General features: G+C 41.9%; 1 protein-coding gene across 4 annotated transcripts in view; it reads left to right on the forward strand.

Annotated features, from left to right (window-relative positions):
• Positions 1-12,941, forward strand: part of ADGRG2 (adhesion G protein-coupled receptor G2) — a 130,126-nt gene that overhangs the window by 70,499 nt on the left and 46,686 nt on the right. The gene's annotated exons all lie outside the window — the stretch shown is intronic.

Genomic DNA, 12,941 nt, shown 5'->3' on the forward strand with positions numbered 1-12,941 from the left:
CAAGAGAACATGCTATTGAAATGTACCTTGATGCAGGTGTATTCTTACTTCAAGCAGATAATGAGAAACACATTGATCTTGGTAAAAAGTCTTGTGTTCATAAGATCACAGTGCTGTAAACAAACACCATTATAAGTCAAGGATGCTTTTGCAGTGATGTCTGGGGCAGTTGTGTTAGTTTCTTTTAGGAATACACCTGACTTGAAGGAAAAGTTACTTCCTTGTTGCTGTAGTATTCATTATAGTATAGAATTTTGTTAAAGAAGAAATGAAAACTATGAAATGGGCTATAGTCTTGCTTTGATGAATAAATTAGAATTGCTTACAATTATCTCATTAATTGGAGGAATAAGAACTGAACACATAATTCTTCTTATACTCTGTTGTATTTCAACTGCATAGTCTTTTTTTGTCTTGCTCCTGATATATGTTTTGTTATTACACTGATTCAGATCCACAGTAAAGTCTAACATTCTGGGTTTTAGTGGACAGGCAGGAAGGGATGGGTTTGACTTAGTGAAAAATGTTCAGTTATGGGATATTTTTGAAGTAGAATTTTATTTTCCTTTTTAGAAAGATTTTATTTATTTGAGAGAGAGCACGCATGAGCAAGAGGAGGGGCAGAAGGAGAGGAAGAAGCAGACTCCCCACTGAGTGGGGAGCCTGTCACAGGACTCAGTTCTAGGACCATGGGATCACAACTTGACTTGAAGGCAGATGCTTAACTGACTGAGCCACCCAGGCACCCTAGAAGTAGAATTTTAAAACTTTCAAGTGACCTGCATAATATCACTAGAATGTAAACATAGAGTTTGAGGCCAGGATATAATTCCAATCTGTGGCATACATAATAGGCCTTAAAAAATTGTAACAAATAGGGGCACTTGGGTGGCACAGTTAGGCATTGGACTCTGGGTTTCAGCTCAGGTCATGATCTCAGGATTTTGAGATCAAGCCCCGTGTTGGGCTCCATCCTCAGCGTGTAGTCTATTAAGACTGACTCTGCCCTTCCCACTGATGCTCTCTTTCTCTCAAATAAAGTAAATAAATCTTTATTTTTTATTTTTATTTTTAAAAGATTGTATTTATTTATTCATGAGAGGTACAGAGAGAGAGAGAGAGAGAGAGGCAGAGACACAGGCAGAGGGAGAAGCAGGCTCCATGCAGGGAGCCTGACATGGGACTCGATCCCGGATCTCTGGGATCAGGCCCTGGGCTGAAGGTGGCGCTAAACCGCTGAGCCACCTGAGCTGCCCAGTAAACAAATCTTTTTTAAAAAGTTGTAAGAAACGAGTAAACTTTGGGCAAATCCCTTCATGGTTCTGAGTTTGCTTCCTCACTTACAGCCTGAGGGTGATGACTAGTTTGGCCTCTAGTCTTTTCCCTACCCATGACCTATTTTGTAATTCATTTCTTCCAGTGAGCTCCCAAGTCCTAAAAGATACTATCTTTCAAATGAATTTTTTAAGAAAAAAATTTTCCTTATTTTTGTGTTGAACAAAGAGCTATTTAACTGTATCCAGTTTTTGTGATCAGCAATAGACAACTAATATAAATATAATTTTTTAAAAAAATCACACTCTAATTTTCTCATGCAGCCTATTTGGATAAATAAATACTTTGAAATAATGATATCTAGTCCAAGTGACTACCTTGAACAATTTTCTAGATTTAAAAAATTGTGCTTGGTCATCTTCAAGTCTCCTTAACCTCTGAAATGAATTTCTATGAACTTCAGTTTCATGACGTGTAATGCAGAGATGGAACCCCATGATCTTTCTGGGAGATGCCTTCCTCTCATCCTAGCTACGGAAATTTGAATTAGACAAACAGCGTTGTAATAGAGAGTCCCACTAATCAATCATTAATGAATGATAAGAATGTTTTATGGTTAGATGGAAATCATATACATGCAAATTTTGGAAAGAAACTAGCTTCATGATTTTTGTTTAGATTTTATTTATTTGAGAGAGAGAGATTGGGAGAGAGTGGGAGGAGGAACAGATGGAGAGGGTTAAGCAGACCCTGAGCTGAGCAGAGCCCGACCCGGGGCTCCATCCCATGACCCTGAGATCATGACCTGGGCTGAAATCAAGAGTCGGAGACTCAACCAACTGAGCCACCCTGGTGCTCCAGCTTCATGATTTTTTAAATGCCACTCTATGAGTTACTGATCTGTTGTTTGCATTAAGAAAAAAAAAAACTAGATTATTACCTAAAAGTGAACTTTATCCAAAAGCACAGAATCATAATCTGTTATTAATAACAATTACAATTTATCGCTGGAACTGTGATAAAATACTTCATAAATGTAATATAATTTTATGCAAAGTAATCACCCACATTTTACAGATGCACAAATATAAGCAGGGAAATGTTAGGAACTTACTCAAGGCAGAGTCAGGATTTGAACCCAAGTAAGTCTACCTCAGGAGCCCAGTCTCTTAATCACACTTAAAGCTTGGTTAAAGAGGCATGCTCATTCATCCATCGGAAATAAATGGACCTGGGTACTTTATTCATAGGGAGATCACCTCCAGATCAATCTTTCAATGCTCATGACAAACCAAAGACAATACAAGGTGAAGACATTAGAACATGAGCCACTAATATACAAAGGCCAAAAGGCCTGCTAGTGGTTTTCTTTTTTTTTTTTTTTAAGATTTTATTTATTCATGAGAATACAGAGAGAGAGAAAGAGAGAGAGAGAGAGGCAGAGGGAGAAGCAGGCTCCATGCAGGGAGCCCGACGTGGGACTTGATCCCAGGTCTCCAGGATCACACCCTGGGCCAAAGGCGGCACTAAACCCCTGAGCCACCCGGGCTGCCCTGCTAGTGGTTTTCTATCCAGAAGAGCTAAGCAAAGGATATGGCCTCAAAATAGAGGTAACTCAAAAATACAACTTTTCCTTTTTTTTCTTTAATTTTTAAAATTTCCTTAAGTAATCTTTGCCCAATGTGAGGCTTGAACTCACCATCTGGAGATCATGTCATAAGCTCTACCAACTAACCCACCCTGGCGTCCCCAAAATACAGCTTTTCCAACTAAGTAGGCTACAACAGGAATATCCGTACTTTCAGCCTTTGTTAGTGGCTTTTACCAGTATGTAGCTGTTTATAGAAGTGGTTTGTCATATGGGAGTCCTGCTCTTGAGGGTCATGAAAAAATCATAATATGAATGTTTGCTGGGAGCAAAAAACTAGGGAGGGGAGTCACAAAGAAGGGGAATTCATATATTTAGCCTCAAAGTGGCAGGGACTCCACCTCCAATTCCTATTGATTCCTTGACTTTTGATCTTGTCAATATCATGACAAAGAAAAAGAGAGAAAGTAGTGGTTGGACAGAGTAATTTTAGCATTAATTTTGCCCCATCATTAGTTTAATGGATATTAATTACTCCATGGCACTCAAATTAAATCAGTGGGGCAGAGACTGGCTGGCACCTCACCAAACTTTAATTTTTTTCTTCCTTGTCATACAGCTAGACTCTGTTACCCAGTCTTCCTTGCCATTAGGAGTGGCTATGTGACTGAGTTCTGGCTAACCGATGTGGGTAGAAACAATGTTGGCCCCTTCCAGGCTTAGCCATTACAAATCTCCTGCCTGATTCCCCTCACTCTCTCTCATTCCCTGTTTGCCTGCTGGATGTTGCTCTCCGTTTTAAACATGACAGTGCCTCTGTCCTCCTGGGCCCCTCAGCGACTGCATGGAGCAGATGCCCCTCTCTCTGCCCCACCCTACTCTCCACTCTAGACCACTGATTGCACTTTACGTATGGAAAAGAAACTTCTATTTTTTAAGCTCCTGAAATTTTAGGATTTAATTGGTGAGCAATTTGTCTTACGTTAACTAATACATCTATGACCCTTTGGACCAGGGTTGTTGGTACATCTCTCCCATTCTGCCATTGGAAGGGGGGTGGGGTGAGGTAGGCATCTCTTCCTTCTTGAGATCATATAAGAACCCAGGTTCATACAGTCCAAGCTGGGGGAGTCTATTATGGTCCGTACTGAGATGCTTCTCATCTGATCAGGAGAGAGTCTTCAAGTGCAGAAGGCCCACTAGAGCCATTCGTTCCCTCTGTGCCAGCCCCGGCCACTCAGACCTTCACAGTTTGACATACGGTGAAGACTATAGGCTGTGGGCTTTCTGGGCATCTTAACTTTGCCATTTATTAACTCTGACTATATCAAGGTATTGAGTCATTGTGGTTCAATCTCCTTATCTGTAAAGTAGCAGTATCTCTCACAGAACCACACGCAGATTAAATGAATTAACCCATGAAGAGATGCCTGTAAGGCATCTGACACATTGTAAGAACTCTATTAAAAATGGCTATTATCACTAGAGACCAGCCAGTGAGAGATTTTTTTTCAATAATGGGAGTATTCTGTATCTGTGCTGCCCTATACAGTAGCCACCAAGCACATGTGGCTATTGAGCACTTGAAACGTGACTGAGGAACTGGATTTTCGTTTTATTTAACTTGAATTCATTTATTATTTTTTAATTAAATATATTTATTTATTCATGAGAGAGAGAGAGAGGCAGAGACACAGGCAGAGGGAGAAGCAGGGAGCCCGATGTGGGACTCGGGCCCGATGTGGGACTCGATCCTAGGACCCCGGGATCACATACTGAGCTGAAGGCTCAACCACTGAGCCACTCAGGGGCCCCAGCCCCCTCACATTAACGAGGGGAGGCAGCTACTGCTCTGCTTCTGTCCACATCTCCCACACGAAGCTCTCGTGTCCCACACAATCCAGAAACATACAGAAAAGGGAATTCTGGGAAATCCAGCTTTGGCTCACCGTGATACTACATCACCAAGACACCACACATCCTGGAATGCTAACGAGCTCAATTTTGTATCTGTTAATATTTCTAAATAAAACATGATGCTAACATCTCCCAAGGCTCTACTTGTTTCTGTTCTGCAGCTGGCCCAAAGATGTTCTGAAGATCCTTGCAGCCAGCCAACATTATCTTTGAGCAGAAGGATTATGAGTAGTTTTTGAAAGTTTTTCTTTCTACTTTTCTGTGGTTTCGAATTTTCACTACATACACGCACATTATTAGAATTAGAAAAGAAACTAGCGTTAATTTTTAGAAGCTAGCCAGTGACCCCTGGGGAGACTGTGCACCCCACTAGAGGGCACCCTAATAACATCACGATTGGCTGCGCCTTTCACTTTTGCTCTGAAACTTTGCTGGTCTTGACTTTGTGCAAGAGCTTGAGAAACAGAAATTAGAGTCACCAGATCTCCTGAAACCCTTTCTTTGACTTCCTACTCATATTTCCAAAGTGATCCCGAGGGTGTTTGAAAAACATAAGCAACTAAAAGGAAATGGAAAGAAAGTGAAGTGGAGGGTTTGTTCAATAGAAGGGAGAACTCAGTTTTAGGAAGGTCGTGGAAGACGAGGAACAGAGGGCATGATTGTGTTCATTATGGATGGGAGCAGGGTTTCCTGTGTGTGCTCCTCGGTGCTCTAATGGTACCTATGAAGTTTGTCCTACTGTGATTATCTTCATCCCTGTTTTCTGGATGGGAAACTGCAGTGCAGGTGGTGTAAGGAAGTTGTCCAGTTACCTAGTGGCAGATTACAGAAGTTGTCCAGAATTAATAAGTCTTGGATTTGGACCTAGGCTATCTGGGCTTCATAGACTAGCTTCTTGACCTGTTTACCGCTTGAGGGATTCAGGGCAACGTCACATGGACTGTTGAGGCTGATGCCTGTTTCCTCCACACCCCAACTTCCCAGGGGATCCCCCCATCCTCTCATCTTACCTTAGAGTGTCTGTTGAACCTCTTTTCATGCCAGTTTCCCAAGCACAGATTCAAGTTCTCAGCGTGTCTTGGCCAGTCTACTGCAGCAGCCTCCTCTCTGGCTGCCTCATGTATTTTGGAGCTATATAAAACAATACATACTGTTCTGTGCTGGGGCTGGGGAGAGTGGGGAGACTATTTTGCATCCAAGTCATTATCTTGGGCTCTGCACCCCCAGACAACCTAAACTAAGATGCCAAGGGGGTCGCTGCTCGACTATGAGATGGCAAAGAGTGGTAAGAACTGAAAGAGACTAGAAAACTCTCTGTACCCTAACTTCTAGAGCCCCCACCTCTATGTTTCCAGGTGCTTCTGCACTTAAAACTACCAGAAGAAACTCTGGCTACCCCATAAATTACAGGTTCTTTGGCATGGAAGACTATGTCACCTAACTCACAGCAGAATTATCCTAGACAGGAGTGGGAATTGGGGAGGAGAGGGGCGGCCAAGCAAAAGTTGCTTTTCTTAAGCCACATCTCTTCTGAAAATAAGTAGAGATAAACCTAGAGCATGCATTCTCTCCAGGAGAAATATTGCCCCCGCAGGAGCGAACATTGGCTTTTGGAGGCAAAAAAAGTCTTACCAATTATACAGGGCTGGGACTAAGATGAAGCAAGTGAAGGGTCTAGGGCACAAAGTGTTAGGAGATGCCCACTCTTAGCACCGCATATGAGTGTGCACACCTACAAAATTATACACATGCATAAATATGTACATATGCATTCGATGGAAGGAGATAAAGGGATGGAAAGGGTCAGGCAAAGAGGGCAAATGTTCGATTTTAAATAGAGTGGTCTGGATTAGCTTCTCAGCAAAGGTGACATTTGAGCAAAATTTCAAAGAGGTGCCCAGGGCATAAACCAAGGGGCTCTTGGGAGGAACAGTGTTCCAGGCAGAGGGAACAGCAAGTGCAAAGGGTGAATATGGCCCTTGTGTTGGAAGACTAGCAGGGAGACCTGTATGGCTGAGTGAGGGGAGAGTAGGAGAAGAGGTCTGGCTAGAACGTCCTCTGTGTCATGAGTATGTGGGGTGTTTCCATGTAGAAGTAAGGCAGTCTAGTAAGTGTTCAATAAAAGCCAGTGTTCACTGAAGTGTTCAATAAAGACCAAGGCCCACCTAGAATTGCCGATTGTTTGGGAAGTTCCATTAGCTCACAGCTGAAGTTTTCTCTAATGATGTCATTATTAATCATTTAATAAAAACGTTATGTCAGAGTACTTACTGAGCAGTGTGACGTGAAATGGTCACAGCTCAAGTAAACACTTTTCTTTGGCTGTGCCAAGGAGAATTGTTTTCATTCATTTGGTTGGTTATGTAGTAAAATCTGAAAATACGTTTTTTTGGAATAATATCTGTTGTTCCAGGCCCTGAAGAGCCAATATAATAACAAAACAATATTGTTTTGTTTGGGGTTCCCATATATGAGTGCCTAGGCGTGGCGCCTAGTTTTGAATCATCTCTCTATGGAATAGTAATTCAATCCAGAGGAGGACGGCCACCAGATTACAAGTTTCAGCTGCGTCTAAAATATTTATGCAAGGGGGGGCTAGTCGTATGTTTTATTTAGATCCACTCCTCAAAGATTAAGCCTTTAACTTTCCCATTCAACTTGGGGCACGTGTGTTGGAAGGAAATCCTCATTCGTGCTCTAACAGTCATGGGTTTGAGATATAATAAGCATCAACCCCCCTGGCATCAGAGAATGGGCAGCAAAATGAAAATGTCAGAAACGGTCAGCCGTGACCTCTCCTGACTTGCATGCAGGTAGTTTGTTGGGGAGGGGATTTCAGGAATCAGGAGTGAGGGAACAGGAAGAGGGCATTAGGAAAAATGAAAAAGCCAATAAAGGATCTGTTACTGAGGTCACTGCTGTAGGCAGTGAAGGCTCAGCATCATTGCATTTTTTTATGTTGTTCGTGACACGTATTTGAAGGGCCGTTTTAGCACACATTTGTACGGTCTGCTAAGCAATCTGTCTGCTATGTTTGGCAGTTACGACTACTATTCCAAACTTCAGATTCTGGATAATAACTATCCAAGAAATACTCTGAAGTCTTTCCTTCATAGGCTCTGTCTCACTACTCTCCGCTCCATTCCCTATCTTTCCCCTTCTGTGCCTTGTATCCTAGGGTCCTGCCTCCTTGCACTATTTGTGTTAAGTTCCTGCTCTTCAACTACCATTCCTGGGTTCCAGACTCATCCTTGACTGATGGAGACTCCTTAGTGATGTCATCAGTCAGTCCCCAAATATTTCTGAACATCTACCAGATGCAGGGCACTGCATTGGATTCCCAGAGAATAATAAAGCATCGAGCAGCTTCACATCTAGTTGGGAAGAACTTGAGACCTACAGTAGAAAAGTTAAGTAAAGTGCCCAGTAGTGTATGTCCCACAAACAGCAAGTGGATGGTGTAGTCAAGGAATAAACTTTAGGATAAAGAGAGGACAAAGCCACCTCCACTGGCTTTTGTAGCCAGAGCATGCTTTAGAGGGTCAGAGAGCTGACCCAAACAGGTCATCTTCTAAAACTCCCAAGTTTGAAAGGGTGAAAATATGGAATTCCATTTGAAATCACCTGATTTCTAAATGTTGGTTAGTTATTCAAACTTTCAAAAACTTCCGGTGTGATTCTCACTATGTGGGCAAGATTGAACTTGCCTGGGAGCCGAATTGGGATTGAGAGCTAATGGTATGCTTTTGTTGAAGGGCTTAGTGCAATGGGCAAGAAGTCAAAATGTAAAGAACTTTAAGATCCTTTCCAATGAGAAGATTCTGGGGATCTAATATTTCAGTCACATATGAGGTGATCAAAACCTGGGCTTGGAAGTTGGCAGTGGGCATGGAAAGAAGGGACAGATGAGGGAGAAATTAGGGAATATTAATAATAATACCCTACATTTATATACTAGTTTATGGTCTACAGAGTTTGTCATTGGAAGCAGGACAGAATGGAGGCTCAGAGGGTAGGCTCTGAAGTTGGACTGCCTGAGTTCAAATGTCAGCTGTACAGTGAATTACTGGTGGGGCCCAGTACACCTTACCCGGACTGTTTCTCAAGCACTAAAATGGATTGATGCTAATGAATTCACATATCTCATGGAGTTGTTGGCTGCTTAAATAATATATTGCATATAAGGGTTAAGCCTGGCTCACGGGAAGCATCAACTACTGTTTTCTATGTATCACACATACATCATCTCTCTTTAATCCTTGCAGTAGCCCCATGTTATGGGGAGAAGAATGCATGGGAAGGATGCCTGGACATAGAGGTAGGGGGTGGGGGAAAGGGAGGGGTCAGAGGTAACAGTCAAAGAGTGAACATTTGGTTTGTACACTCAGCTCTCCTGCTGAAACAAACTCTGGGTTTCCACGCCCTTTACTTAACCCCTGTGGGATTTATTTTTTCCATTGAGGGTGGTTCCTTGCAACTCCTATTTTCTATAGTTTAAAAAAACTGGATTTCTGAGTATGGTAGGAAGAATAATGGCTCCTCAAAGACGTGTCCCTGTCCTAATACCTGGGATCTGCAAATATGTTACCTTATATAACAAAAGGGACTTTGCAAGTGTGATTGAAGTTAAGGACTGTTGAGATGGGGAGATTATCACGGATTACCTGGGTGGGCCCAGTCTAATCGTGGGAGTTCTTAAAAGTGGAAGAGGAAGGCAGAAGAGTGAGTGAGAAGGATGCCCCAGGTGAAGGAGTCCCCCTCCCATTCCATCCCACTGCTGCTGTCTTTGAAGATGGAGGAATGAGGCATGAACGGAGAAATGTGAGTAGCTTCTAGACTGGGAATGGCTCTTAATCTATAGCCAGGAAGCAAATGAGTATGTTGGTCCTACAACTGCAAGGAACTGAATCCTGTAGTAACCCAGATAAGCAGGACACAGATTCTCCCCTAGAGCTTCCAGAAAAGAATGTAGCCTGTTGACACCCTGATTTTAATCTGGTGAGACCAGTATTGGACTCCTGACCTAGAACTCTAGCATCATACATTCGTCTTGTCTTAAACTGCTAAGTTCAGTGGAGGTAATATGTTATAGCAGCAGCAGGGAGCTAATATACTGAGATTTCCACCTTAAATTATTTGGCTGATGTTATCAGCAACACTATCAAATTCGAGAAGTCAGCAGGTATGGAAATGAGGAGAGGTGGTGAGCGAGGAGTTCTGGGATATATGGAATTGGAGAGGCAAACACAGCAAGGCGTTCACATGGCAGTGCTTAGACCATACTTAGCCGCATGGGATTGGAGTTGAGGAGGTGGTGACAATAGCTGAAAGAAAGTGCCAGGAAGGTGACGGAGGAGAAGAGACTCTGTTGAGAGGCTGGTGTCTTGAGTTTCCAGTTGCTGTCTTTGGCTTTCATTCTAAGCATATGCATGCCAAACTCCTGCTCATCATAATTGGAATATATGGACTTTGTTTTAAAAAAATCACTAGAGTCATAACTGGGTAAATTTTATAGACAGACCATAAGAATTTTATTTATGTATTAATTTTTTAAAAGATTTATTTATTTTAGAGAGAGAAAAAGAAGAGGGAGCAGGGTGGGGAGGAGCAAAGGGAGAGGGAGGGAGAAACTCAAGCAGACTCCCCACTGAGTATGGAGCCCCGACTCGGGGCTCAGTCCCACAACCCTGAGATCATGACCTGAGGTGAAACCAGGAGTTGGATGCTTGAGCCACCCGGGCACCCCCAATAATTTTATTTATTGACTTAAATGGAGACTTCAATAAATGAATAATGCTTTAAAATGTGCTCTTTGTAGGTTTCCAAAGGAAAATCTGAAAAATTTAAATGTTTTTCCTTTCTTTGTTTATGAATCCTTGTAACAATGGAAATGTTTTGTCTCCTAAGAATGGCATGGAGCTCAACTATATGACTCAGTGGAAATGACGACCACCTCTTTGGTTGTAAGAAATGGGAAGTGAATTAGGAGAGCACCCAAGAGAAACAGGCTGATAGTCAGGAAAATGTAAGGCCTATGGGAACATCTCTGTTTTGGACCAGGAGGAGTGATGTGGAGTATTATAATGAGAGACAGAAAAAAATGAATAAAATGTTAGTCACTAAGCAATCAGGCCCCTAGAAGAAAAAAAAATGCCAAAAGAAAAAAAGTGGACAATAACAATTTGAGAATCTCTGGCTTTTATTAACCAGATTTCCTCCCTTCATCAGTGTAGATTGTTGCTGGGAGCCCTGCAAGGTTCCAAGATGGAAGAGGCCAGCTCTGCCTATGGGGTCAGAGGATTTAGCAGTGTAGGAGGTTGGAACTATTGGCGGCTATGGTCAGCCACTGGTAAATTTGTAGAGGCAGCAGTATAAGCCTCTGTTGACCTTGAACATCACTCTCCACCCCTCTTTCCTGGTATGCAACTCTTCCTCAGGCCTTCATGCTCTTCTCTGCCTGTGCCACAGTCCTGGCCCACTCCACCTCACCTACCCACACTGACAAGTGCCATTCTCAGAGTAGCCCATACTGAATATTGATTCTTCCCAGTACTTTTCAACATGGTGCAGTATGGTAGGTCTTTACTACATGATCAGAAAAATTCAGCTGGTTAGAGGTAATTCATACTAAGGTGTGTATGACTGATTTTCCCTTGGTGCTCCTAAGAGTATTTTAAAAATTAAGCCGTTAACAGACACTTTAACTGGTGGAATGTTAAAGTAGCCCGAGAGAGATATTGGAGGACAGAGACTAAGAGGAGGCAACTCCAATTAAATTGAAGCATCAAGGCACTAACCATTGTGCGTACATTTGCCTTGTTGGCTGTGGAGTAATTGGGAACTTGAGCACTCATTCAGTCTTGTTTTCAAGCAGAATTGTATTTTAATGATCCCAGAAAATAATCAGTACCCTACCACCACTTCAGGAAAATGGGCTCCTGGAGCCTACCAGCTATGTTTCACTGTGCAATTTTAATTTCCAAATATGCATATTTTTTTAAAGGATGGATTTATTGGGGCACCTGCGTGGCTCAGTCAGTTAAGTATCTGCCTTCAGCTCAGGTCATGATCCCGGAGTCCTGGAATTGAGCCCCGCATTGGGCTCCCTTCTCAGTGGGGAATCTGCTTCTCCTCCCTATGGCCCTCCCCCAGCTTGTGTTCTTTCTCTCTCTCTGTCAAATAAATTTTAAAAAATCTTCAAAAAAAGAGAAAGATTTATTTAGTTTAGAGAGAGAGCGAGAGAGCACTCTTGAGAGAGGCAGAGAGAGAGAGAATCTCAAGCAGACGCCCCTGCCCAGCAGGGAGCCTGACATGGGGCTTGATCCCACAACCCCTGAGATCACAACCCAAGCTGAAATGAAGAGTCCCAACACCCAGTCAGCCGAGCCACCCTGGCACCTCCATACATATTCTTTTTCTAAAATTGTGTTTTAAGATACCCACTATAGAAATAATCATTCCTTTGTAATTAAATTTTTTTTTATTTTAAAATAATACCTCACATGGGTGAGAGTTTGGGAAAGTAACACTCATGTGCTGCAGAGGGTTGTATAAATTGGTTTGTTTTCTGTAGGGCATTTTGGCAATCAAAATCATGGAATTTCTGAAGGAAGCAGCCAAGTATGTATTGCAAAAATTTAGCCAAATTTATTGCAACATTGTTTATAATCATGAAAAATTGTATGCATTAAAGTGAAATTTGTTGTGTAAATTAATGGTATATCCAGTCAATGAAATGTTATACAGTGATCACAAGTGTTATTGTGGTAAGTTGCTTAACGATATAGAACAATGTTCAAGACATACTGTCATGAGAAAAATCAGGTTACAAATTATGTAATATGATCTTTCTCACACGTATAAATACATATCATACACATAGACATATAAACATAGAGAAAGAGAGTGAGCAAAGAATATATGCCAAAATGTTAATGTCATTTATATCTGGGTGGTGAAATTATAGGTGGTTTTAATTTTCTTTTTTGTTTATCAGTAATTTATCTGTAGTTGCTCCCGTAAGTGTGTGTTGTTTTTTAGAGAGAAAAAAATAGAATCCCTTTTAAGGAATCTGAGCATCCTCGGAAAGTAAATATCAGCAGTTCTTGTAAACTTGTTATTAAACCCAGAGGCATCTGAGCTGGTTTAACTCCTAAGAAAG

Source organism: Canis aureus, chromosome X, assembly GCF_053574225.1.
Source record: "Canis aureus isolate CA01 chromosome X, VMU_Caureus_v.1.0, whole genome shotgun sequence".
NCBI classification, from domain to species: Eukaryota; Metazoa; Chordata; class Mammalia; order Carnivora; family Canidae; genus Canis; species Canis aureus.